Source organism: Bidens hawaiensis, unplaced genomic scaffold, assembly GCF_021521415.1.
Source record: "Bidens hawaiensis isolate Kalapana, Puna unplaced genomic scaffold, B.hawaiensis_p1.1 tig00013187_1, whole genome shotgun sequence".
Lineage (NCBI taxonomy): Eukaryota > Viridiplantae > Streptophyta > Magnoliopsida > Asterales > Asteraceae > Bidens > Bidens hawaiensis.
In genome coordinates, this window is record NW_027492113.1 from 436,114 (window position 1) to 463,459 (window position 27,346).

Consider the following 27,346-nt stretch of genomic DNA (forward strand, 5'->3'; position numbering starts at 1 on the left):
CTCAATGGACCTATGAAATAGAGGGCTGGTAGTTCTTGTAATCCCGAGCTAAATGTTCAAAACCCGTAAAACCAACCGTCGTCCCAATTCCAAAACTTGTCATCACAATACGACTAATTTGCATGGAATGTCGTCTCGGTGCTAATATATACTTCTCGCATCAATCTTAAATACCAACCCACGCTTTCCATTCCAGAACCAATATATCTTTGGGATTTTTGACCTATTGCTTGACCCGTATCTCTCCAAAAACCCGCAACATACTCAAAGAACAAGAATATGTGGCTTTAGCTAAGGTGTGTGTTTCGATATAGGCTCGTTTTAGAAAGTAATCCTTAATCACTTGTCACTTGTCAACTCGGTCGCACCAAGCATATCGTTAGGGGTGTACACGGACCGAACCGGACCGGACGAGAGCATGTCCATGTCCGTCCGTTAAGCTTTTGACGGACAAACGGACGGTTCACGAACACTTTACCGAACGAAAATTCATGTCCATGTCTGTCCATTAAGAAATTGAGTTTGTCCGTGTCCGTCCATGTCCGTCCGTTAATATTGTAAACGGACATTAACGGACAATAATTGACAAACAGACACTAATGGAGATTGATGGGCAAACAAACATGTGAACATTAATGGACAACGAATACTAATGGACAAATATAAACCGTTACATATTAATACCAAACATAAATCTAAAGAACTTCACCTACAAATTTGGAATTACACAATATAACATCCAAATATATTTAACACTTAATATATTAACATAAAGTAAATCACTATAATATCAGAGACATCAGACATGTGTAGTAATACAAAAGTGTGATTAATAACACTAGAAATTCCATAATTAAATTACAATACTAGATATATCTAAACACTAACGATACCAGACGGACATTACTGGACGTAATCGGACGAATGTTACCGAACGTTCACGAACACTATCGAACGGACTTGGCCTTTGTCCGTGTTCGTCCATTAAGCTTATCGAACAAAATTTTTTGTCCATGTCCAGTTCGTTTATTAAATTGATGAACATAAACGAATTTCTTGCCGAACGGACGACCGGACGTCCGCCGAACGTCCGGTTCGTTTACAGCCCTACATATCGTCCAACAACTTAATTCAAACGGAAAGATCTACCATCACTTAAAAGGTGGTCTCGGATGAAATGGTATAAAATCCTATGGAGAAGAAACATATTAAAGGTAAGGAAAGATGGCGATGACCACTCCCTCCACCCAAGTCAACTTTTTCTTTTCTTTGTTTTTTTTATTGAGCAAATGACACTTAATTATGACATGACTAAATGGGACAAAGAAATTGATTAACCAATTTCCAAATTTGACTCTCAAGTCTTGGCAAAGTTTGTGCTAACTAGATTATTTTCTTTACGTGATATTAATTATTTCAAAACAAACTAATATGCAAACACGTGTATATATTCATACTAGTGTTTATTCTCGTATTACAGGGATAATTTATATTATTCGTTCAAATATTTATATATTTTTATAGATTTTAATTTATTTATCGCAAAAAAGTTAATAATAAAAGGTTTGCTGATGAAAGAGTTTCACAATAAATTAGATGTTATAATCCGGTTTAAAAGCTATATGTGTTTAGCAAGACTCATGGCCCGCTTATTTTTTTACTATAAAATTGTTTCTTAATTATAAATAATATCTTTTATTAATAATTCATATATTAATTTTTAGTAAATCCTAATTTTATAAGATTTTCATATCAAATATTTGGTGAGATTAATTTTTAATTTAATGGGTTGTTATAACCCATTTGAGGGTCATATGGGTTTGGTGAATCCCATACCCGTGAATTTGGGTCAAATGTATGAGAAGTCTCCATTTACAAATAATGCAATCTGGTGACTTGAGAGAAAGTAGAGAGCAACCAGCGAACTTTTAAATGTTTCGTTTATATATATTTAAGTTTTGGTTGGTCATCATATGGCCTTTCCACTACTTTAAGCATATGATGACCTTAGATATGAGAAAGTGGATAAACATACTTCTAGTTCTGGTACTATAGGTTGGTCCTTTCTTTTAACTGTATTTCGTTATGAGGATATTTGTCTAACAAACAAAACCATATTTCTTCAATTATCACCAATACTTGAACATAATATTCATAGCAAGTAGCCTACAACACAGTGTTCAACCCATTTTTTCTTCCTAAGAGTGCATATTCATTTGGATATCTAAGTACAAAAATGATATCAAAGCTCACATGCACTTACCTAGTTTTGACCAAAATCTTTTTATACCTTAGATTTCTTTATTTGACACAAGGCAGAGAAATGACCACCCATGGTGTTGGTGGCAACTTTATTCGCAAAACACAATCCAAATACAGGACACACATTACATCTTTCATAGCTACTACGTATCCTCAAATATTAACACAAATAAGTAGTACAACACAATATAAATACTAGACAACATACAACTATTTACAAGCAAACCTTTTCAGTTTTGCAATGAATACCACCACCTCTACATACACCTTGTCATGCAAGCTTTCCAGAAACTGAAAAAAAGCTAGTCTTGCACGCCGGTTGAGAAGTAAAGTGCCACATACTATCCAAAATCCGAGAGGGAAACCAGTGGCGCCACCTATATAAAACCATTTTTTAAGTTCATCTATCCCTTTCTCGTCATCCTCACTTACCACGGGTGGTACTTGTGAACATGCATCTCCAGGACAACATCTAGTCAAGGGAAGTCCACATAGTTGTGCATTTCCTTTGTATTTTGAAGGGTCAAAGGACTGGAGTTGAGTGCTAGATGGAATTCTCCCTGACAAGTTATTATATGACACGTCAAGATAACATAATAAATTCATCTGGGTCATGCTGGATGGTATGTCTCCTGAAAGATTGTTTCTTGATAAATCCAACGCTAGAAGGTTTCTCATTTCAACAATGTTCCATGGAATTTTCCCATCTAGAGCATTGTTTGACAAGTTCAGTGCATGCAATCCACATAGGTGAGTTATCTCGTGAGGGATTTGTCTTGTTAAACTGTTTTGTGATAGATCGATGTTCTTCAAAAATCTTAGATTAGTGCTAAATTCACGTAAGTTTCCTTGCCAGTGGATCATTGCACGGTCAACATAAAAATCCTCTTCATGACGTGACCCTGGCTGCTTCAAAACTCTATGTACATTCGGTTGTGGTAAGAATCCCTCTTGATCCATGGAACTAAAATTATTCACGCACGAGGGTATGGTACCATAAAGATTGTTCATCGACAAGTCTAAGATTTGAAGGTTTGCAAGCTTACATAATTGTAAAGGGATAGGCCCTAGGAATTTGTTTGATGTTAGGCTAAGAACATACAATCTTGATAAGTTTTCCCCTATCCAATGAGGCATGGTACCGGTAAACTTGTTGGACCCTAAATCTAAAAATGTTAGCATGGTGCAACTTTTTAATGACAAAGGCAATTCTCCGGAGAAGTTGTTGTTGTATAAAGACAACACCTCAAGTCCAGTTAAAAATTTAACAGAGGCAGGAAGCATTCCAGATAGATTGTTGTATCCTAGGTTAAGAACTTCAAGTTCTTTCAGATACGACAAACAGTCTAGAATTTTTCCGATAAATGAGTTATGTGAGAGGTCTAGATATCTTAAAAGCCCACCAGGAATTTGGCATAAAAAGGACAATCCTCCATGGAATTTGTTTCTGGAAAGATCTAAGTGAGTACAAATAGGTGGAACATTCAATATTTGACCACAAAAGTTGTTAGAACTCAAATCTATTTGTGAGGAAAAATGAGGGTGAAAGCCGGATAGTAAATCTGTTACTTCTCCGTTCATGTGGTTGGTTGATAGATTCAAATAAGTTAATTGAGAAGGCCAATTTTTCCAAAATTCCTCAGGAATTGTGTCTGAAATTCTATTATTGGCAATATCAATATTAGTAAGATTTTTAAAATTTAGAATCCATTTAGGGAAGCGGGGCCCTAGGTTGCAGGAGCTCAAACCAATTTGATTTACATAAGAAAAGTTTGGCATGTGGGCCTCAGAGAATACTGCTTGGGTAGCTCCCACACCTTTTCACTTATTGGTCCATTTAACTCATTATGATCAAGGTATAGATCTTCTAGAGAGGTAAACATTTGGATCTCATCGGATAATGACCCTGTGATCCGGCTGTAAGAAGCATACAAATTTTGTAATGCAACTGATGTGCATCCAGACCAGTTGTTGAAGAAATCACGTAAGTTTACAGCAACAGAGTTGTGAGCAAAATCTAAAGATGTCAAACTACAGAGATTACCAAAGGATTTTCCATCTAACATGTTTTTAGAGAGATCAAGCTTACGGAGATTATTGATAGTTAATGGCAGCAGCCATTGATACATAGATGAGTTGAGATTGTTATCGTCGAGATAAAGTGTATCAATAGATGATGAAGAAAAGTTGAGAAAGGAAGAAGAATATGGATGCATAACCTGTGAGAGGTTACATCCTGATAAACTTAAAAATGATAGTTTTTGAAGACTTCGAATCATATATACCCACTTATCTACTTTGCCCAGAGAAATACCATCCATAACGAGGATGTTCAAATCAGACATTCGAGACAACCAGTCCATATTTTCAACTATACAACTTGTAAGGCCTTCAAGTGAAAGGTATTGCAAGTTTGTGAGGTTTCCAACTTCGGGGGGAATGCATGTTCCGTTTAAAACATAGTTGTAAGAAAGGTCAAGATGTGTTAATCTGGTCTGAAGAAACACTAAGTGACCCCGGTAGACTACGGATAATCTGGGGTTAAATAGATGTTTCCCACGAGGGTTAGGTCCGGCAAGATGGTTGTTCTTCTGATGACCTGCAAAACAGACACCGTGAGCTCGTCACTGAGAAGGGGGGGGGGTACCTCCTTGTGACCACCCTCCGGCGTGAAAATCAGACTAGATTGCTCTTGAATATAAGTGTATATTAAGAGAAATGACTAGAGCAGATATATGAGAAGATATGATAATAAGATATGATACCGTTCCAAGGTGTTGGAGTATTTATAGCTGAAGGTAGGTGTCCAAGAAGGTACAGCCGGCTGTATAATATTCCTTTTCTACCAACTGTGGGCTACGCACGTGCCGTGCTGGTGGTTGGTGGGTAGGCAGCGGCTGATAGTGACATGGCCGGCTGTGTACTATTCCTTTTCCACCAACTGCAGGCTATGTACGTGCCACGACAAGGGTTGGTGAGTAGGCAGCGGCTTATAGTGACATTAAGTACTAGAGCGTGCTGCTCGTCGTACTGTTGTCAGTGAGCTGTCGCAGCTTTGGTCAGATCTTTTGTCCATACCTTGGTAGGTATAGTACAAAAGATCCTACAGTAGCGTACGGACTGGCTCATTTGGGCGGGAGTATTCCCGGCTTTGGGCGGGAGTATTCCCGGCTTGCTCATTCCTTCTTCAGGTGACATTACTGAATTATTTGAGAGTTAGTGCCTTGTGCGTGTAGCCTTGCTGTTAGTGCGGGTAGCCTTCCCTGATGGCTAGTATCCGCAGCTGCGGGAACAGGCGGAGTACGTCACCATTGGGAGGCTTTTCCTGCGGGAACAGCTTGCGTACTGCGCGTAAGGATGTCATCTCTCTGAGCGTGGTGGGTCCTGCGGATCCAGTTGGTCTTTGCGCAGACGTCCCTCTTTAAGGTGAGTCTTGCGAGTTCAACTGCGCAGACGTCCCTCTTCGAGGTGAGTCTTGCGGGTCTAACTGGGCTGTGCTGGGACCTACCTCTTCAAGTCCCCCCAGTCCAATGTTCTTCTCATGAACTGTTAATAAGTGAGGTGAACTTTTGGACTTAAGCAAGGGGTTTTGAAAAGGGGTTTAGTTTTAAGGTTCTCCGCGGGGATTCTTCCCGCGTGTTTCCTAATGTCACGTGCAGAATTTCCCACTGTTCTGCTTGATCTTTGGGTATGATGCGGGTAGGTGTGTAACTTCCTCGCAAGTCAGGAGCGTTGAGTTTCACTTGTGTAGATTCTCCACGAGGTTTTGATAGTTTTAGACATAGTGATCAATTATGTTAAACAACCAATTCCATCTTGGAGCTTCAAACAATCTAGTTCTCAACGTTCCCGCTATGCGGGGATGTTATTTCCCTTTCCGCAAGCATGGCCCAGAAGATCCTTCTTGGTTTCAATTCCCTGCGAGTGCTCAGTATGTGAAGGGTTTTGCCTTGACACTGTACCCGCACTCGTCTTATAGTTACTTTACTTCCAAGGTATTCTTGGCTTCAATTCCCTGCAGGTGCTAAGTATGTGAAGGGTTTTGCCTTGACACTGTACCCGCACCTGTCTTATAGTTACTTGGTTGCCAAGGTATTCTTGGCTTCAATTCCCTGCAGGTGCTAAGTATGTGAAGGGTTTTGCCTTGACACTGTACCCGCACCTGTCTTATAGTTACTTGGTTGCCAAGGTAAGGGGGTATAGTCCCGCTTACTTTTGAATCTTTTTGAATTTTTTTGAAATTCGAAGAGTTGGTGAAAGGATAAGAACAGTCTAACCGTTGAAGGTACGTCAGCGTCGTCCGACGGTTTCTTCTGACAGTTTCAGGACGTGCAAGAAGTTATGGCGACGTGACAGTATATGGTCATTCCAGACGCTTTTTCAGGCGAGTGGGCGCGAGTTTTCGGGCGCGTGGGCGCGAAGTTTACGGCGCGCGTCCCGTCAACAGCTGTTGCCAGCTTGTTTTTTCCACGTGTCATAGTTTCATTGCACCTGCGCTTTTCTCTCTCTCCCGCATTAAATTCATCGCATTTATTGCGATGAGTATATAAAGGGAGGAGAGGATGCGTCTCAACTCACAGGTTCACTTCTTCTAAGCGATTTCTGGCGAATACTCTAACTTTTGTCGAGCATTCTCCTGAAATCGTTCTTCTTTCCATCTTCCAAAACATGTCTTCCATTCGTGATCCTGAGGCTACTGCCGAGGAGTCTGAGGTATACACCGAGAACCCGATGTCCACGTCTGATAAGGACGATAAGAGTACTGCTGGCGAGTGCCAGTGTGCTCTTTCCGTTGACCTGTACCAGTACATCGTCAAGAAGTTCATGCTCGAGCCTTTCGAGCCTGAGTTTCCTGAGTCTCACCAGACGGTGTACGATGCCCCCAAGGGCAAGATAGGGGTGTATGCTGCATTCTTCATCTATGGGAATCTCAGGTTCCCATTGACGAAGTTTGTGTACCGTATTTTGGAGAAACACGGTGTACATTTGACGGAGGTGCACCCGATAGCGATCGCAAAGGTTCGCCACTTTGAATGGGTGTGCCACATTCTGGGCATTGAGCCCCGCGTCGACCGCCTGATGACATTCTACTCCTGGAGGTGCATCCAGGGCTGGTACACCCTGATCACTCTGATCAAGGGTTTGAAGATCTGTGCTACCGAGCGCAGTCTTCGGTCTTGGAAGCGGGAGTTCTTCTACATCTCTGCCCGTGTCGTCCCCATAGCGATGACATTCAAGAACGGGAGAGCACTCCCGAACCTTCACGCCTCCAACTATCAGGAGGCGGAATGGTTTACCAAGATCTCCCGGATCCAGACTCCGGTTTACCGCTTTGCGGAGTCTGGGATGGTGATGCTCGGGATGAGCCGGGTGTGGAAGGATGCTGGGGCAGAGGCGCCACAGATTCCCATCGTCCTCGAATACGGTTTGAACTCTATCCCTTACGGTATGCTTCATATCTTTCTGCTGATTTAGGGTTTTTTTTCTAACTGTTTCTGGTTATTCTCAGAGGGGAACAACCTGCAGTCGCTTCTGCAACCGCGTGAGAGCGGTGGTCCCGCTCGGCTGGGTACTCGTGCTCTCGACGAGAACGAGTTGCCCATATTGGAGCAAACGGCGGATCGGTTTGTGGAGGTCTACCCGCCGGGCCATGAGATTTTGAGCGCCACGCGGCCAGGTATGTGACATCTGCCCCGATCCGACCCGACCCAGGTACCCGTTTCTCCGATCCGATCTCTTTCTTTTATGATTTAATATTTATTTATACCTATACTTTATTTTTAATAATAATAATATATTTTCCTTCCCGCCTCTTCCTCTCTTTTCCTTCCCGCCGTCCCGTCCCTCTTCTTCTCTCCGCCTTCTTTTCTCTCTTGTCGCCGTCCCGCCCTTAAGCCTTGAACCCCTTCTCTTATTTTTGTGTCCTTTGTTTCTTCCCGCCTAAGGTTGTCTGCGCAGCTCCACGCGCCAGACTCCTTACAAGGAAGCCTGCGCGAAGACCAGTTGTTCCTGCGATACGCGAGGCGAACTGTTCTCGTAGCGCGCTAAGAATTGTAGTTCTTCTCGCAGCGCGCTAAGAACGGTAGTTCTTCCCGCGACGCGCTAAGAATTGTAGTTCTTCTCGCAGCGCGCTAAGAACAGAAGTTCTTCCCGCGACGCGCTAAGAATGGTAATTCTTCCCGCGGCGCGCTAAGGATTTGTAGTTCTTCCCGCGGCACGCTAAGAATGGTAATTCTTCCCGCGGCGCGCTAAGGATAATAGTTCTTCCCGCGGCGCGCTAAGGATAATAGTTCTTCCCGCGGCGCGCTAAGGTTTGTTCTGTCAGCCTTCGCCCTCGCGCGTGCGCTCGAGCCTTCTCGCGCTAAACCCTTTGAGTTTTCTTCTGTTTAATCTAGCCGTTTGCTTTTGTGATGTCTTATCTTCTGTGCTGTTGACCTGACCTATCTTATGTCTGAAAAGTTACTTTCGGCGCAGCATGCGCACCAACCCCATTGGTTGGTAGAAAAAGTGACTGACATTATCTTTTGAGATATGCTTTTTCCATGCTTGACCAGTACCTTTATCTGACCCTCCCATGCCTGTTTACTGTTACCTGTCAGCTTTTCCTTATCCCCTGCAGCTACCATATCTTTTGATATCTTTTGCTTTTGGAATCTTTTACTTTTTGGAGATCTTTTCCCCTTTTCTAGGGATTGTGTTCCCTAGGGTTTCCCTATAAATAATAATGTTAATTTTCTTAACACTGCACACACAAATACTTATTATCTTTCTCTTCCTTTGCTCCTTGCCGTTGTTCTTCCTCTGCCGTCTCCTCTCTCTCTGCCTCCGTCCTCTCTCCTGTTCTGCCCTGTTTTCCGGTAATCTATAATATATAATAATTTGTTTAAGTTACTTATTAATTATGCTAACTTATAATCAAGACTTAAATCAAATCATTAAAACAATAATCTTAATTATAGGTTAACTTGTGCTTGTTTAAAGTTGGTTCTTGCTTTATCTTTCACCGCACCGTTTATCAAGTGAGTAATCTCGTACCTAATCCCTTTTTATTTTTAATGTTTTGGGATGTTCATGTGTTCATACAAACTTAGAGTCTTAAACTTGTTTATGAACTTTAGTCGCGCAGTATCCCATGTGTTGAGGACGTTTACTTGGCTGTTTATTTGTATGTGTGTATCATTAACCGCTTTGTTCGGCCTATTCCGAAGTTTTCATGGATCCATTAGATGAACACGGGAGACCTATCGTTTACGGTTTTCTTTGTTTACACTTGCACAGATGTTTTCTTGTTTTTGTGCTCATTTGGGAGCACGGATTGAACTATGAACTATGATCTATTTAGGCTTGATCACAATCTGATTACACCCTTGTTAAACACCAGACATACACGTGTTGCGCGCAGATTTATTGTTATCTATGTATTGTATTAAACTTGATTTCTCACCAGCACGCAAGTGTTTGACGTTTATTTTAACACATGTTCAGGTTTGCTGTAGCTACATTTGGAGCTTGTGGACACGTAGGACGTTTTTACCTTTGGACCTAGATTAAAATGTATCAAGACAAGTTATTATTGTTCGAATATTTTGTTTTATAATATAATGATTTATGTTGATTTATGTTATCTTGTGTTTACGTTGCGCGTGCGCGAATGAATATATTTATTAAATATTGACACCCAAATAGTGTCACGAGTAATGAAACAATATGTGGCGCCCCGATGTATAATCCGCCTTTGGTCGGGGTGTTACAGATTGGTATCAGAGCTCGTTGACTTTAGGATAGGTGGTTAGACGTAACGGCCTAGAATACCTAAGAGTCCCTTCTCGCGCATGAGAGAAATCTCATGTTTGCGCGCTTATTGTTAATTACTCGTTATTTATAAATATGCTTGCGCAGACGCAGCGTATGGTTTTATGTTTTATTCCGCGATATTTCGATTTTTGTTGAATTTCGATTTTTATTGATTTTTCTTACATATTCGTTTGTTGGGATTTGAAAATCCGAAAAGTCATGGTGATACATGAATAGTTGATTTTCAATTTCCATTTACGATTATGTTCTGAGGTTGGAGACTTGAAAAGTCATGGTGATACATGAATTGTCAACCTCCAATACTCATTTTCTTGTATATTTTATATTGAAGATTGAAAAGTCATGGTGATACATGAATTGTCAACCTCCAATACTCATTTTCTTGTATATTTTATATTGAAGATTGAAAAGTCATGGTGATACATGAATCGTCAATCTCCAATACTCGTTTACTCGTCATTTTAAATTGAGAATTCGGAAAGTCATGGTGATACATGAATTGTCGATTCTCGATTCGAATTTGTTATCTGTATTAAGTTTGCATTCAAATTCATGTTTACTTTAACTGTTGATGGTATCTAACCCCGCGAAACCAAGCTTTTCGAGGTTATACTTTGCGCTAAAACCAAGATATTAACTAAAAATTAAAACTTTTATAGAATACCTCCGCTATCTCGCCGTCATCAGAGGAGAGAAGCCTCGCGCAGGCGTAGACAGCAACGTTCCCAGGAAATGGCCGCCGCAATAGCCCAAGCTTTGAGCCAAAACAATACCTCCAGTTATAACATTAAGTCCTTTAACGCGGGTAACCCTCCAAAGTTCACAGGTCTTGAAGGAGCCACCGTGATGCTCCAGTGGCTTGAGAAAATAGAAAACACTTTCCTCCATACCCAATGCCCCTCAGACAGACGAACCCTATATGCTTCCAGTGTCCTGGAATCTAGAGCGCTTACATGGTGGAATGGAGTAGCTCATGCGCGTGGCGCAGAAGCTGCTTCTAGCATGACATGGGAGGAATTCAAAGAAATTCTGACGCGAGAATTCTGCCCTCCCAACGAAGTTAAGCGCCTGGAGGAAGAATTTTGGAACTTGAAGCAATACAGTGGCGAAGCGCGCGAGTACGCGACGCGCTTCCATGAACTAAGCCTGCTTGTCCCTCACTTTGTTACCCCTTCCCTCCGAGCCATAGAGAAATTCCTTGGGGGTCTCCCCATGAAAATTCAAGATTCTGTATGGGCCAGAAACCCAGTTACCCTCTCTGACGCCATCGAGTTGGCCGCTGTGCTCAGCGACAACCATGTCAGAGCAGGAACCCTGTTCCTGCGGGGAGCTGAGAAGACCAAACCCACCAAGACTGCCCCTGAACCAACAGAAACCAAACCAGAACCCTCAAACCGTAACAACCTCAAGCGCAGGCGCAAAGCCTATGCGCTTACCAGCCCGCCCATTGTCCAGCAACCCACCTACCAACCTCTAGTATACGCGCCTAACCCACTGTCGACCTACCCAACTCCCCCTGTAGTCCACAACTATGCCCTAACCAATCCCGCACTCCCTGTCCCACCAACTAAGAAACCTTACACAGGAAACCAACCCTTTTGTCCAACCTGTAGACTTCACCACCCAACCCAAACCCCGTGTCGACAATGTAACCGATGTGGCCGCGTTGGTCACTCTGCTGAGTACTGTAGAGTCCCTTCCGCCAATCCAATTGCGCCAACACCACCAGTCTACCCGCTGAACCCACAACCAACCTACCAAAACCCACGACCCAGATCGTGCTTTAACTGCGGTGATCCCAGTCATTTCCGGAACGCATGCCCGAGACTACAAGTTCAGATTACGCAAGCGAATCCGGTGAACCAGATTTCGAACCAAGTGACGCGTGGCCGAGCTTTTAACATAACCGCGCACCAAGCGCAAGCGAATAATGACGTAGTTAATGGTACATTTTTGCTTAACGGATTTTATGCTTCTGTACTTTTTGATACTGGCGCCGATCGAAGTTTTATTTCTCGCGCGTTTGAGCAGAAGCTTGCGCGACCGCGCAGCGATTTAAAAGAAAATTTTTCAGTTGAATTGGCTAATGGCGAAACTGTTTTAATTAACTCTGTGATTAAGGATTGCACGCTTAACCTTAACGAAAACGATTTTCTAATCGACCTCATCCCCATGCCTCTTGGAAGCTTTGATGTTATTATTGGCATGGACTGGCTCTCGAAGAATCGCGCCGAAGTTATTTGCGCCAAGAAGTTGATTCGCATTCCTCGAGAAAATGGTGATCTTCACATCTATGGCGAGAAACCCTCCAGTGGTCTTAAGCTTATGTCTTGCGCCGAAGCCCGAAAACTCATGCGGAAGAAGTGTATTGCATTTTTAGCCCATGTGGTTAAACCCGATGAAGGAAAGAAGAAGCTTCGCGATATCCCTGTTGCGCGTGATTTCCCTGAAGTTTTTCCTGATGATCTTCCTGGTATCCCTCCCGCTCGTGAAGTCGAGTTCCGTATTGATCTTGTCCCTGGTGCTTCCCCCGTAGCTAAATCTCCTTACCGTCTTGCGCCCGCTGAGATGCAAGAATTAGCAAGCCAACTTCAAGAGTTGACCGCTAAAGGATTCGTTCGCCCTAGCTCTTCGCCCTGGGGTGCTCCGGTGTTGTTCGTTAAAAAGAAAGATGGTTCGTTTCGCATGTGTATCGATTACCGCGAGTTGAACAAACTCACCATTAAGAACCGGTATCCCTTACCGCGTATTGACGACCTCTTTGATCAACTCCAAGGTGCCTCTTGTTTCTCCAAGATCGATCTCCGCTCTGGCTATCACCAGTTGCGCATCCGCGATGAAGATGTTCCGAAGACTGCTTTTCGAACTCGCTATGGCCATTTTGAATTCTTGGTCATGTCCTTCGGTTTAACCAACGCACCCGCCGTTTTCATGGATCTAATGAATCGGGTGTGTAGGCCTTTCTTGGATAAGTTTGTGATTGTGTTTATCGATGACGTTCTGATTTATTCTAAGACCAAGGCCGAGCATGAGCAACATCTTCGGTTGGTATTGCAAAAGCTTAGAGCCGAGCAGCTCTTTGCCAAGCTCTCCAAGTGTGAATTCTGGTCTGATGAAGTACAATTTCTTGGTCATGTTGTAAACAAGATGGGTATTCATGTCGACCCATCCAAGATTGAAGCAATCAAGAACTGGATTACGCCGACCACTCCTACCGAGATCCGTTCCTTTCTGGGCTTAGCTGGTTACTACCGGCGATTCATTTCGAACTTCTCGAAGATCGCTTTGCCTTTAACAGCTCTAACGCACAAAGGTAAACCGTATATTTGGGGCTCGAAGCAAGAAGAAGCCTTTCTGACGCTCAAGCGTTTGTTGTGTGAAGCTCCTGTTCTTGCGCTACCTGAGGGTAATGAAGATTTTGTCGTGTATTGCGATGCATCCAACCAAGGTCTCGGTTGTGTTCTTATGCAACGAGGCAAGGTTATCGCTTACGCATCAAGGCAACTCAAGGTTCACGAGAAGAATTATACAACTCACGACCTCGAACTAGGCGCAGTTGTATTTGCCTTGAAGATCTGGAGACGCTACCTTTATGGTACTAAGTGTATCCTCTACACTGACCATAAAAGCCTTCAGCATATCTTTGATCAAAAGGAACTCAACATGAGGCAACGCCGATGGAACGAACTCATCAGCGATTACGATTGTGAGATCCGGTATCATCCTGGTAAGGCTAATGTGGTAGCTGATGCGCTCAGCCGTAAACCCAGCCAGCTTAACTGTATTTTGCCGCGCACGCAGCTTCACTTTGCGCCGATTCAGAGCAATCTTGAATCACGCATTCGCGACGCGCAGCGCGCATCCATCAGTAATGGTAACCTTCGCGCCGAGTTAGCGTGTGGCGCGGAAGCTCACTTTGTCCCTAATCTGAGTGGAATTCTCTGCTATCTCAATCGCATCTGGATTCCCTTTGATGAGAATCTTCGCGCTGATATCCTGAGTGAAGCGCATAAATCTCGGTATTCTATTCATCCCGGCGCTGATAAAATGTACAAGGATTTGCGCATTACTTATTGGTGGCCCGGTATGAAAAAGGATATTGCTGTGTTCGTAGCTAAATGCCTGACTTGTTCCAAGGTAAAAGCTGAACATCAACGCCCATCTGGTTTGCTCGAACAACCAGAAATTCCTACGTGGAAATGGGAAGGTATAGCGATGGACTTTGTTACCAAGTTACCTTTGACAGCAAGCAAACATGATAGCATTTGGGTAATAGTGGATCGTTTGACTAAGTCTGCTCACTTTCTGCCCATTCGTGAAAACTACCGTGTTGAGCAACTTGCGCAGCTTTATGTCAAGGAAATTGTCTGCCGCCATGGTACTCCTTTGAGCATCATATCTGATCGCGATGGCCGTTTTATATCTCGCTTTTGGAAATCTCTCCAATCTGCGCTAGGAACTCGCTTGGACATGAGTACGGCATATCATCCTCAGACTGACGGACAGTCTGAGCGAACTATTCAAACTCTTGAGGATATGCTCCGATCTTGTGTTCTTGATTTTGGAGGTAATTGGGATTCGCACCTGCCTTTGATCGAGTTCTCTTATAATAACAGCTATCATTCCAGTATTGGTATGGCCCCATTTGAAGCACTTTACGGTCGTAAGTGCCGCTCCCCGATTTGTTGGAGCGAAGTGGGTGAAGCTCAAATCACAGGACCCGAACTTGTTCAAGAGACAACCGATAAAATCGCCAAGATCCGTGATCATCTGCTGACTGCCAGAAGCCGACAGAAGAGTTACGCAGATCGTAGATGAAAGCCTCTCGAATTTCAAGTTGGTGATCTTGTTCTCCTCAAAGTGTCGCCCTGGAAGGGTGTTGTCCGCTTTGGGAAGAAAGGTAAGCTTGCTCCTCGATATGTTGGACCATTCAAGATTCTCGCGCGTGTGGGAAAAGTTGCCTACAGACTTGACCTGCCGCCCGCGCTCAGTAATGTGCATCCAACGTTCCATGTATCCAATCTCAAGAAATGTTTAGCTGACGAGAACCTTCACATTCCACTTGATGAAGTTCAAGTTGATGAATCTATGCATTTCATTGAGAAGCCTGTTGAGATTATGGATCGCGAGGTTAAGCAAACCAAGCGCAGTCGTATCCCTATCGTGAAAGTTCGCTGGGAGTCCAAGCGCGGAGCCGAGTTTACATGGGAAAGGGAAGATCAAATGAAGATCAAGTACCCGCACCTGTTCTCTGCGCAACCTACTTCGAGATAAATTTCGGGACGAAATTTCTTAAAGTAGGGGAGACTGTGACATCTGCCCCGATCCGACCCGACCCAGGTACCCGTTTCTCCGATCCGATCTCTTTCTTTTATGATTTAATATTTATTTATACTTATACTTTATTTTTAATAATAATAATATATTTTCCTTCCCGCCTCTTCCTCTCTTTTCCTTCCCGCCGTCCCGTCCCTCTTCTTCTCTCCGCCTTCTTTTCTCTCTTGTCGCCGTCCCGCCCTTAAGCCTTGAACCCCTTCTCTTATTTTTGTGTCCTTTGTTTCTTCCCGCCTAAGGTTGTCTGCGCAGCTCCACGCGCCAGACTCCTTACAAGGAAGCCTGCGCGAAGACCAGTTGTTCCTGCGATACGCGAGGCGAACTGTTCTCGCAGCGCGCTAAGAATTGTAGTTCTTCTCGCAGCGCGCTAAGAACGGTAGTTCTTCTCGCGACGCGCTAAGAATTGTAGTTCTTCTCGCAGCGCGCTAAGAACGGAAGTTCTTCCCGCGACGCGCTAAGAATGGTAATTCTTCCCGCGGCGCGCTAAGGATTTGTAGTTCTTCCCGGGGCGCGCTAAGAATGGTAATTCTTCCCGCGGCGCGCTAAGGATAATAGTTCTTCCCGCGGCGCGCTAAGGTTTGTTCTGTCAGCCTTCGCCCTCGCGCGTGCGCTCGAGCCTTCTCGCGCTAAACCCTTTGAGTTTTCTTCTATTTAATCTAGCCGTTTGCTTTTGTGATGTCTTATCTTCTGTGCTGTTGACCTGACCTATCTTATGTCTGAAAAGTTACTTTCGGCGCAGCATGCGCACCAACCCCATTGGTTGGTAGAAAAAGTGACTGACATTATCTTTTGAGATATGCTTTTTCCATGCTTGACCAGTACCTTTATCTGACCCTCCCATGCCTGTTTACTGTTACCTGTCAGCTTTTCCTTATCCCCTGCAGCTGCCATATCTTTTGATATCTTTTGCTTTTGGAATCTTTTACTTTTTGGAGATCTTTTCCCCTTTTCTAGGGATTGTGTTCCCTAGGGTTTCCCTATAAATAATAATGTTAATTTTCTTAACACTGCACACACAAATACTTATTATCTTTCTCTTCCTTTGCTCCTTGCCGTTGTTCTTCCTCTGCCGTCTCCTCTCTCTCTGCCTCCGTCCTCTCTCCTGTTCTGCCCTGTTTTCCGGTAATCTATAATATATAATAATTTGTTTAAGTTACTTATTAATTATGCTAACTTATAATCAAGACTTAAATCAAATCATTAAAACAATAATCTTAATTATAGGTTAACTTGTGCTTGTTTAAAGTTGGTTCTTGCTTTATCTTTCACCGCACCGTTTATCAAGTGAGTAATCTCGTACCTAATCCCTTTTTATTTTTAATGTTTTGGGATGTTCATGTGTTCATATAAACTTAGAGTCTTAAACTTGTTTATGAACTTTAGTCGCGCAGTATCCCATGTGTTGAGGACGTTTACTTGGCTGTTTATTTGTATGTGTGTATCATTAACCGCTTTGTTCGGCCTATTCCGAAGTTTTCATGGATCCATTAGATGAACACGGGAGACCTATCGTTTACGGTTTTCTTTGTTTACACTTGCACAGATGTTTTCTTGTTTTTGTGCTCATTTGGGAGCACGGATTGAACTATGAACTATGATCTATTTAGGCTTGATCACAATCTGATTACACCCTTGTTAAACACCAGACATACACGTGTTGCGCGCAGATTTATTGTTATCTATGTATTGTATTAAACTTGATTTCTCACCAGCACGCAAGTGTTTGACGTTTATTTTAACACATGTTCAGGTTTGCTGTAGCTACATTTGGAGCTTGTGGACACGTAGGACGTTTTTACCTTTGGACCTAGATTAAAATGTATCAAGACAAGTTATTATTGTTCGAATATTTTGTTTTATAATATAATGATTTATGTTGATTTATGTTATCTTGTGTTTACGTTGCGCGTGCGCGAATGAATATATTTATTAAATATTGACACCCAAATAGTGTCACGAGTAATGAAACAATATGTGGCGCCCCGATGTATAATCCGCCTTTGGTCGGGGTGTTACAAGGTAAGGGTTTCTTTAACCCTCGCCCTCTTCATGCTCAAACCTCTGCTGGAGTTTCTCTAATTTTGTCTTCTTCTGATGAGAAATCCGCAAACGGTCCTTTCTTCGTGAGGAAGAAGAAAGCTGCCGGCGTGAAGGGCAAGGCGAAGGTTGCCTCCATTGCCTATCAGGGGAACCGGTCTGACTCGGAGACCGAAAGTGAGGAGGCGGCAGGGAACCCTGGTGGTGGTGAGACAACTGTCCCGGAGGTTGAGACAGCTGTCACCTCCGATCCGCCCAGTATGACGACGGTGACCGGCGTTAAGAGGCCGGCTCCATCGGGTTCGTCCCCGCCTGTCAGAACCTTCAAGCTCAAGAAAACTCGTAAGTGTAAATTAATCTTACCCGCAATTCTTTCTGCCATTGTTTTTGATATCTTGTCTTCATGCAGGCGTGGATGCTACCGCATTCCAGATTGGAGCGGGGAGGAGCGTTTCTGAACCCATGACGGTAGGTTTGGTCAATCTACCCGAGGCGATGACCCAGGCGGCTGCGTCTGTTTGCAGCATTGGTTCAGTTGCTCATCCCGTTGAGGCAACTGTTCCAACTGTAACGTCCTCTCCGCCGGCTGTCAGTGCCATATTCGCTGCATCCTTCACTGAGCCGGCGGTGATTGTTTCTGCGGGCTCCTCCGCAGCAGTGGCCACGGTTGTGAGTTCACCTCCAGTGAGTTCACCTCCGATGGTCTCTACCGCGGCGGCTTCAACTGTGCCTCCGGCACCGGCGACTACCTCGTCCCACGCCGGTTCAGCAGGTATGTTCAGGGTTGGGGCTTCTAGCCAATCTCTGCCTCCTTCCCATCTGCCTGACCTCTTGGATGGATATCCCTTAGGTTCGGGTGATGGGTTTGGCGGCTACCGGCCTGTTGTCGACCCTACAGGTGCGTAGGGTTATTTTGGCCTTTTTTTTTTTTTAATATCATCTTTTACTAACTATTTTTTTGTTTTTACAGTGTCGGATTCCAATGAGGTGTATGTTCCATGGTGGAACATCCGCCGAGGAACAACCCTTCGGACGGCTGTGGACTGCGTCGAGTGGGCGCGTCACGCCGCCCCAAGTGGTGCGTTGGGGGAAGCTATGTCTAGCTACCAGGAGGGTAGGTTGACGAACGAGCTTCGGATTCTCCTTGCCCGGATGCAGCCGCGCGTCGAGTTGCTTTGTCGTGAAAACGACAAGTTAAAGACGGCGCGTAGCCAGGAAGTGGCTCAGGCGCGGGCTATCCGGGAGGAGAACAGGAGACTTTCCGCCGTTGCTGTGGAGAAGGAAAAGGCCTTCAAGGCCCTCGAGGTTGAAGTTCAGGCCCGTCTCGAGGCCCGTTCCAAGGCTACCCAAGCTGTTAACGAACAGCTTCGGTTGGCTAAGGAAACTGCGCGGAACGCGACCGAGAGGGCCACCAAGGCTGAAGCTGTTGCTGAGCCTCTGCGCGCCGAGAATGAGGAGCTTAAAGCCAAACTAGAGAGGCTCCAACAGGCTCATGATGCCTTGGCCATGGAAGATGCCAAGAAGCTCCAAGAGATCTTGGACCAGAGGGGTATGCTTGACCACACTGAGCGTAAGCTGAAGGGCGTTGAAGAGGCTGCGGCTAAAGATGTGTTGCTTGCCAACCTTACTAAAAACGAAGCCGAGCGCGCCCGTGATGAAACTCAAGCTGCCCTTCAGGAGGCTCTGGTCACCAAGGAGTGGCTTCTACGAGAAGCGTTGTCGCAGGTATGCGTAGCTTCATACTCTCTTTACGCTTTTCTTTGTAGTTAGGAAAGTTTGATATATTTTTTCTTGTAGGTTGTGCATCGAATCTTCACGAACACATCTTATGACGATGCCATGAGTGCAGCCCTCAACGCTTCTCATGAGGATGGGGAAAAGGCTGGTTTCTTGCTTGGTCTGGGGTTTGTTGAGAAGGGCATCCCGCCTTCCAACTTCCCTCTTTATGACGTGAACACTGAAGCTGCCTATGACCAAGCAGTGAACCAGTATGCTGCCTTCCCGCATCCGGTGGTGGAGAAGGTGAACGAGATTGCTGCTGCTGATGATGGGCTAACCATTCTTAAGACTTTCCTTGAACCTCCACAGCCAACTGATGGTGCGGGTACAAGTGGGTTTGGAGGGAGTGGTCCTGAAGTTTAAACCTTGAGATCCCTTCTCACCGTTAGGATAGATTTATATTTCTGTAGGCGGGTAGATACCCGGCCATTCTTGTAATGTTTGAATTTTTTATGAAATATAAATGTTTGTGCGGGTAGGACCGCCACTTTCACTAGATGACTTGCTTTATAAACGTTATATGACTTGCTCATGCATATTATAGCTTAATTTGGCACTTGTTTTGCCGCATAAACAATATATGATTCGCTCGTGCATACTTTAGTTTAACTTAGCAATTTTCCAAGTGTTTTGAATAAGTTAACCGTTCGACGTGCGGTTGTCAATAGGTTAGTGTTCAGTTTCCTCTATCGTGATTGTGCAGGTAGGACCGTCACTTTCATTTAGTGGGATGACCAATCTTCACCTATAACTGACCTGCGTGAAGGTTTGCCATTTTTTGTGTTTATGCGGGTTTTGCCGCCGTCCACACGCAACGACTTCCCCACTTATTTATGCGGTGAATACCGGCATATCAGTGTTTTGAATAAGTTAAACCTTTCGACGAGCGGTTGTCAATAGGTTAATTTTCAGTTTCCTCTATCATGATTGTGCGGGTAGGACCGTAACTTTCATTTAGTGGGATGACCAATCTTCACCTATAACTGACCTGCGTGAAGGTTTGCCGTTTTTTGTGTTTATGCGGGTTTTGCCGCCATCCACACGCAACGACTTCCCCACTTATTTATGCGGTGAATACCGGCATATCAGTGTTTTGAATAAGTTAAACCTTTCGACGCGCGGTTGTCAATAGGTTAATGTTCAGTTTCCTCTATCATGATTGTGCGGGTAGGACCGTCACTTTCATTTAGTGGGATGACCAAACTTTACTTATAACTGACCTGCGTGAAGGTTTGCCGTTTTTTGTGTTTATGCGGGTTTTGCCGCCGTCCACACGCAACGACTTCCCCACTTATTTATGCGGTGAATACCGGCATATCAGTGTGGAAAGTTCATAAGTATAAATGTAAGACCATCAGCGTCAATGTGATAAGGAGAATCATTTCCATTAGAAGTGGCTCTGGGCCTTTTCTTTACAAGTTTGGAATTGATCTACATGCAACCTGTGTAATTGAACTCCCTTCCATGTTCTTGGGATGGGGGTGTCATCGAGCCTTTCGAGCCGATATTCACCTGGTTCGGAATCTCGTTGTTTACGCAGTATGTAGTCTCCAACATTGAAGCTGCAGTTTCATTCGTGTTTTCCCCAACTGGGGTTCTACACGCATTAGCCTGCTCAGCGTTCATTACGCCACGAGGTGCGTGAGTTTCCCATCTCTGACAAATGCTTCGACGACGTCCTTCAAGTCTAAGCATTCCTCGGTGGTGTGGCCTCTTGTCCTGTGGAAGTCACAGGATTTGCTTTGATCAGCGTTTGGACGCCGTCGGATAATTGGAGCCTCTGGTCATGGGAGCCTCTCGGTGGCGAATATCTCGGTGACGCTTTTGGTGAGTGGCGTCCTTATGGAGTTCCGGTTCGACGACTGCATGTTATCCTTTCCGCCTAACCGAGGGCGAGAGCTGGATGAGGTGTCAAAGTTTACCCTTGACTGCCAAATGCCTAGCTTCCTCTTTTTGTTTAGTCGGGCGGTAAGGACGTTGTTTTCTCTTGTTTTCTGAGTGTAGAGGTTTGTGCTCTGGGAAGATCTCTACTCAGTTGCTTTTCCGTTTCCGCGAAGCGTTTAGCTGCTGTCATGATGCCATCCCACGTGGATGGCATGCCATCTTTACCCGTTAAGGTGCGAATGAGCTCTGGGTATTCGGCGCCCTGGATGAAAGCAGCGCGAACAAGATCTTCGCTAATAGTGCCCAGACTTAGCTTCTTTGAATTAAAGCGCGTGATGAAGTCTAGTAAAGACTCATCTTCCTCTCGGATGCAGTTGAGGATCGTCCATTGCTCTTCGGTATACTTTCTTTGTTGACTGAAGTGTTGGCTGAACTTCTGTTGGAAGTCTGCCCAATCGTAGATGTAGTGGACCGGTAGACGGTCAAACCAGGCTCTAGCCGCTCCAACCAGCGTCATCTGAAACATATAACACCACGTGGGTTCTGTCCAGTTGCTGACGGTTGCCCCCGCTATGAATCTGTTCAAATGATCGTCTGGGTCGGATATACCATCATAAGTGCCGATGTTGGGCATCAGTTTGGCACTCTTTGGGGCGATTGCTTCTGCAATGTCTCTTGCAAACTTGGACGTTCCCGCATTTGCAACAGTTGGTTTAAAGGTTTTGGAGAAGTCACGTGGGTTTCCACCCGCGTTTTTGGGTTTGAAGGTTTCTCCAAAATTCCTTCTCGGTTGGAAGTCCGTTTCCTTACGCTTCCCTTTCGCCCTATGGCGAGGGTTTGCGTCGCTGTCGGATTCCTCCCGATCATCATCCCAGTACTCGCACTCATTGCTCATGTTGAGCTGTTGAGTGTTTCCGAATTCGTCAGCCTGTTGGAGTGAACGTAGGCGTTCATCCAACTCAGCTTGGAATTCTCTCTGACGTGCTTCCGCCCACGCTTTAACTTGATCAAGTGTTTGGCGGGGGAGCCTCGTCTGTTGTCTCTCCAACTGGGTATCGGTGAATCCCAGTGAAGGATTGTTTACTGCACTTGCCCCGGCTCGGGTAACCGGGGTAGTGTTCGTAAAATTTACTGCACTTGCCCCGGCTTGGGTAACCGGGGTAGTGTTCGTAAAATTTGTGTACTCGCCGGTGTTCCCCTCAGTAGCTGGGGTTGTGGTTACCGGGGTTTCTTGGTCACTCGCTGGCCTTGGCACCGGAGTAACCTTAACCATCTTTCCAGAAGTTTTGAAAAAACTGAGAGAATTAGTTCTTGCTTTTATGCACGGATGGCGCCAATGAAGAAACACTAAGTGACCCCGGCAGACTACGGATAATCTGGGGGTTAAATAGATGTTTCCCACGAGGGTTAGGTCCGGCAAGATGGTTGTTCTTCTGATGACCTGCAAAACAGACACCGTGAGCTCGTCACTGAGAAGGGGGGGGGGTACCTCCTTGTGACCACCCTCCGGCGTGAGAATCAGACTAGATTGCTCTTGAATATAAGTGTATATTAAGAGAAATGACTAGAGCAGATATATGAGAAGATATGATAATAAGATATGATACCGTTCCAAGGTGTTGGAGTATTTATAGCCGAAGGTAGGTGTCCAAGAAGGTACAGCCGGCTGTATAATATTCCTTTTCTACCAACATTGGGCTACGCACGTGCCGTGCTGGTGGTTGGTGGGTAGGCAGCGGCTGATAGTGACATGGCCGGCTGTGTACTATTCCTTTTCCACCAACTGCAGGCTATGTACGTGCCACGACAAGGGTTGGTGAGTAGGCAGCGGCTTATAGTGACATTAAGTACTAGAGCGTGCTGCTCGTCGTACTGTTGTCAGTGAGCTGTCGCAGCTTTGGTCAGATCTTTTGTCCATACATTGGCAGGTATAGTACAAAAGATCCTACAGTAGCGTACGGACTGGCTCATTTGGGCGGGAGTATTCCCGGCTTTGGGCGGGAGTATTCCCGGCTTACTCATTCCTTCTTCAGGTGACATTACTGAATTATTTGAGAGTTAGTGCCTTGTGCGTGTAGCCTTGCTGTTAGTGCGGGTAGCCTTCCCTGATGGCTAGTATCCGCAGCTGCGGGAACAGGCGGAGTACGTCACCATTGGGAGGCTTTTCCTGCGGGAACAGCTTGCGTACTGCGCGTAAGGATGTCATCTCTCTGAGCGTGGTGGGTCCTGCGGATCCAGTTGGTCTTTGCGCAGACGTCCCTCTTTAAGGTGAGTCTTGCGAGTTCAACTGCTCAGACGTCCCTCTTCGAGGTGAGTCTTGCGGTTCCAACTGGGCTCTGCTGGGACCTACCTCTTCATGGTCAAAGAACCAATGGACACAGCAATGGTTCCGCTAAAATAGTTATTGGAAAGATCAAGATCTGTTAAATTGGACAAGGAACCAATGGACGAGGGGATGGTTCCGCTAAAAGAATTATAAGAAAGGTCAAGATATTTTAATCTGGTCAAGGAACCAATGGACGAGGGGATGCATCCGCTAAAAGAGTTAAAAGAAAGGTCAAGATCTGTTAATCTGGTCAAGGAGCCAATGGACGAGGGGATGGTGTCACTAAAAGAATTCGAAACAAGGTTAAGATAACTCAAGTAGCTTAAGTTCGCCAAAGAAGGGCTAATCTTACCTTTAAGATTATAGTCAAGAAGATCAAGCTCTATGACATGACCCGTTTGGTTGTTGCATGTAACTTCAGTCCAGTTACAGCACTCATAGTCTTCTTTCTTTTCAGTTGTCCATGTACTGAGCCAGCTACTTGAATGTGAGCTTTGAAATCAAGAAGAACATCTCTCTCCTTTTCAGTACACTTTTAGTGTGTAGCTGCTGGTAAGAGTCGGTGGTTAACGGAAGTGGAAGTTGCAGTTCTTAACCATAGTAAGAGAATTGATAAAATATACAAAACAAGATGCAAAATTTTATGGCACATTTTATTCGTCACTGTGTTGTATCAAAGTGTGATCTTATTTAGTGTGAATTAGACAAGCCTCAGATTTAATATATATATATATATATATATATATATATATATATATATATATATATATAGTCAATTAATGTCTGCTATTTGATAAATTTTTTATATGTATATTCTCATGTGATCTATAAATACCAAAAAAGAAAAAAAAGAAAAAAGAAAACTAAAGTTCAGTTTTCGATTTCTGTTTGATTCATGGTGGATGTAGAGGATCGGCGGTTGAACATAAACTTTTATCCAACACTATCGTTTTTTTTATCCAACATAAATTGTATTTGAATCATATGTACAAAGATATATTGTGACCCGATTGAAAACTCAAGCCCTGATCGATAATCAAACTAGAACTAAACGACTAACTTTCTTTTATATTAATCAGGTAATATAACTTAAAAACCGATTAAAAATAAAAAAACATCTAGTTTGATCAATTATGTGTATCAATTACTTGTTCCAAATTACACGTGTAAAGACGCAATCTGTACTTATTAGATTTTTTCCGCCCTGTGGCATGCGCTTTTTTTACTAGGTCATATGTGATAAAGGCAGTCTAAAGAAAGTAATCCATTCATTAGAATAATATTTGGTTATAACGTGATATACACGGCCTATAATATGTATAATTCTAAAAGTATATTACAACTGATTTATTAACAAATTAATTAAAACATAAATGTAATATATACTTCCCTAATGGAAACTGTAAGCCAAGTTAAGATACAATTTTAAACTTAATATATAGCATGATCGATAATTAAAAATCGTTGAGTGATTATTAAATACATAAACTATATTTTAGTTAAGAAATCAGTTGGAGGAGCACAAATCGGTTTATGGCCCAAATTAGTGTGGTTTTGCATAAACCAGTTCGTGTTGATACCGGTTGTCAAGTAAGAATTTGATTGGTTAAGTTTAAAACCGGTTGGTTGTGACCGATTCCATACTGGTTTTGACGCAGGAATTCTCAAACCATTGTCAAGCCCACGCTTCATACCAATTCACTACCGCACTAAATACCTCTATTTTATTGTTCAACAAAAACCTTATATACTTAGTCGCACATCCGTTTATAATTTTTTTTCCTTATGTTGTGTAGTAAATCAGTAACTATTGGGGTCCAAGGTAAACCTAATTAATATATAATAACAATTGCGTGTATAACTTATTTGCCCCAGATTACACGTCCAAAGACTTAAAAGAGTCTTGGTAATTTGTATTTTATTATTTATTTTCCACCTTGTGAGATTTTTGTCCTAAAAATACGAGACAACCTTTTGGTGATGTTAAAGTTGAAGGAAGTGGGTGCTTTAAACTTTAATCATTCTTCAAATGTTTTTCTTTTGACCTTTTGCACTTCTGGAAACAATGTTCTTTAGGTGACGTTACACATTAAATCCATATTTAATCAGAAATCGACTTCCACAATATGCATGAAGGTGTGTTAACTAGTTATTAACATAATATGAAAGTAAATCTTTATTTAGAATGAAATAAATGCAAAAGTGTGCACCACATACGCGTTTTAGAGCATTCACTTTTAATGTAAAAGGGCCCATGATATGAACAAGGTGAGCCATGACTCCTCTGTCACAACACACGGGACTAGTGAGCCCAGATAGATCAGCATTGATCTTGACTCAGGTGATTCCTTATGAGCTCCGGTACAATGTAGGTTGTCAGCTTGTACTATATATGCATTAAAATTAAAAATGTATACGTTGATCTATACACGACTAAAAGTACTTAATGAACCAAATGTAAGGGGTGTTCGTTTTTGAATTGGACTAAAAAATACAAAGTTTGAACTGAATCGATTTTTGAATGTCTGAATCGGTACTTATTCAGCAAACTACTCAGGCTCGGATCAATAAGAAGCTTAAAATGATCTGATCCTTTTCGACCTTGAGAGAAGAAGCCTGATCCTCAAATAAAACTCGTTTTGTGATTAAGTCCAAGCTCGAGCCTTGTATGGGAAGCCCATTTTGTTATCGAGCCGAACTTTTTCTCGTTTAAGGTGCTACACGCCTACACGAGTTCCAGCCGAACTTAAACCTGTTTGAGGCTTTTATCAATGCATGTATATAAAAGTAATTAAGAACATATATAAATTAATTAAGAAATAATAAACGAACCTGAATTTAAAAAAAACAACTCACAAGCTCAAGCTCATGCTCTAGTAAGTCAAAACGAGCAGAGCTCCGCTTCGACGTGGCTCATTTACACCCAGAGTAAACATAAGAAAACGACTTGCAATCAAATACATAAAAATCAAGTTAGGTTGTACTGTATCTGTATCAAGAAAATAAACTGTTACAAAATCAGCATAAAAACTAACTTTATTATTATGAAATCAGCCACTAAGGAACATATAGAGTTTAAGTTACTATATGTTTGTGGCAATACCAGTTTGTTTAGTCATCCTTAAAATTGCTTAAATTTATAAATATGGTTTGGTCATTTTCTTATCACATTGTTTCATTGGGTTTAATTTATGTATACAAGGTTCTCGATGAAAAAACAAAATCCAAAGCCACCTGCTTTAACGAATCATTTCCGTTCATCTTTCACGGACCTCTTTCAGTTAGACTCTTAACATGAAACAAGCCGATCAAGGACTGCGCCGGGTTTTTTTAATCACCTCCAACAGCCACCAAACACCGATGTTCATCCGTCACCACCTTCGTACTTCCCCGTGACAACGGCTGACCCGAACCACCTATGTCTCCGTCTTCTGCTGTTTCTAGTCTCCTGTGATCTGATGTGTTGCAACACCCCATGGTTGCGACCCGAACCAACAGCTAAACAAGCTGCAGTTACAATCAACCCACACACGCTTCAGCTGCGACAACTATACAGAGAAGCGCATATTGCGTACAGATTCTTAGTATGATAATACGTTTTAATAGCTTAGGAATAAAAATTGTTTTTCTTCGATTCAATCTCAGGTGGCAATCACATAATCAACCTCCTAGATCTAAGGTAATACTCACACTGCTCCCTTCAAATTATTTGTATTTGCTGTTTCTGTTATGTGAATTTGTCATTCGTAACCTGCATATGAACATTAATCGTTTCACCATAATAATGCTGACAGCGTTAAGATCGTCATTTGTCAATTATAGATTAATTGTCATTTTATTTGACACAAGGCAGGGGAATGGCCACCCATGGTGTTGGTGGCAACTTTATTCACAAAACGCAGTCCAAAT

The 27,346-nt window shown here is 43.4% G+C and overlaps 2 pseudogenes across 1 annotated transcript in view; both read right to left on the reverse strand.

Annotated features, from left to right (window-relative positions):
* The window catches only part of LOC143543609 (receptor-like protein EIX1), a 51,630-nt pseudogene that overhangs the window by 21,096 nt on the left and 3,188 nt on the right, over positions 1 to 27,346 (reverse strand). The gene's annotated exons all lie outside the window — the stretch shown is intronic.
* LOC143543572 (receptor-like protein EIX2) lies at positions 1,789 to 26,914 on the reverse strand (annotated as a pseudogene).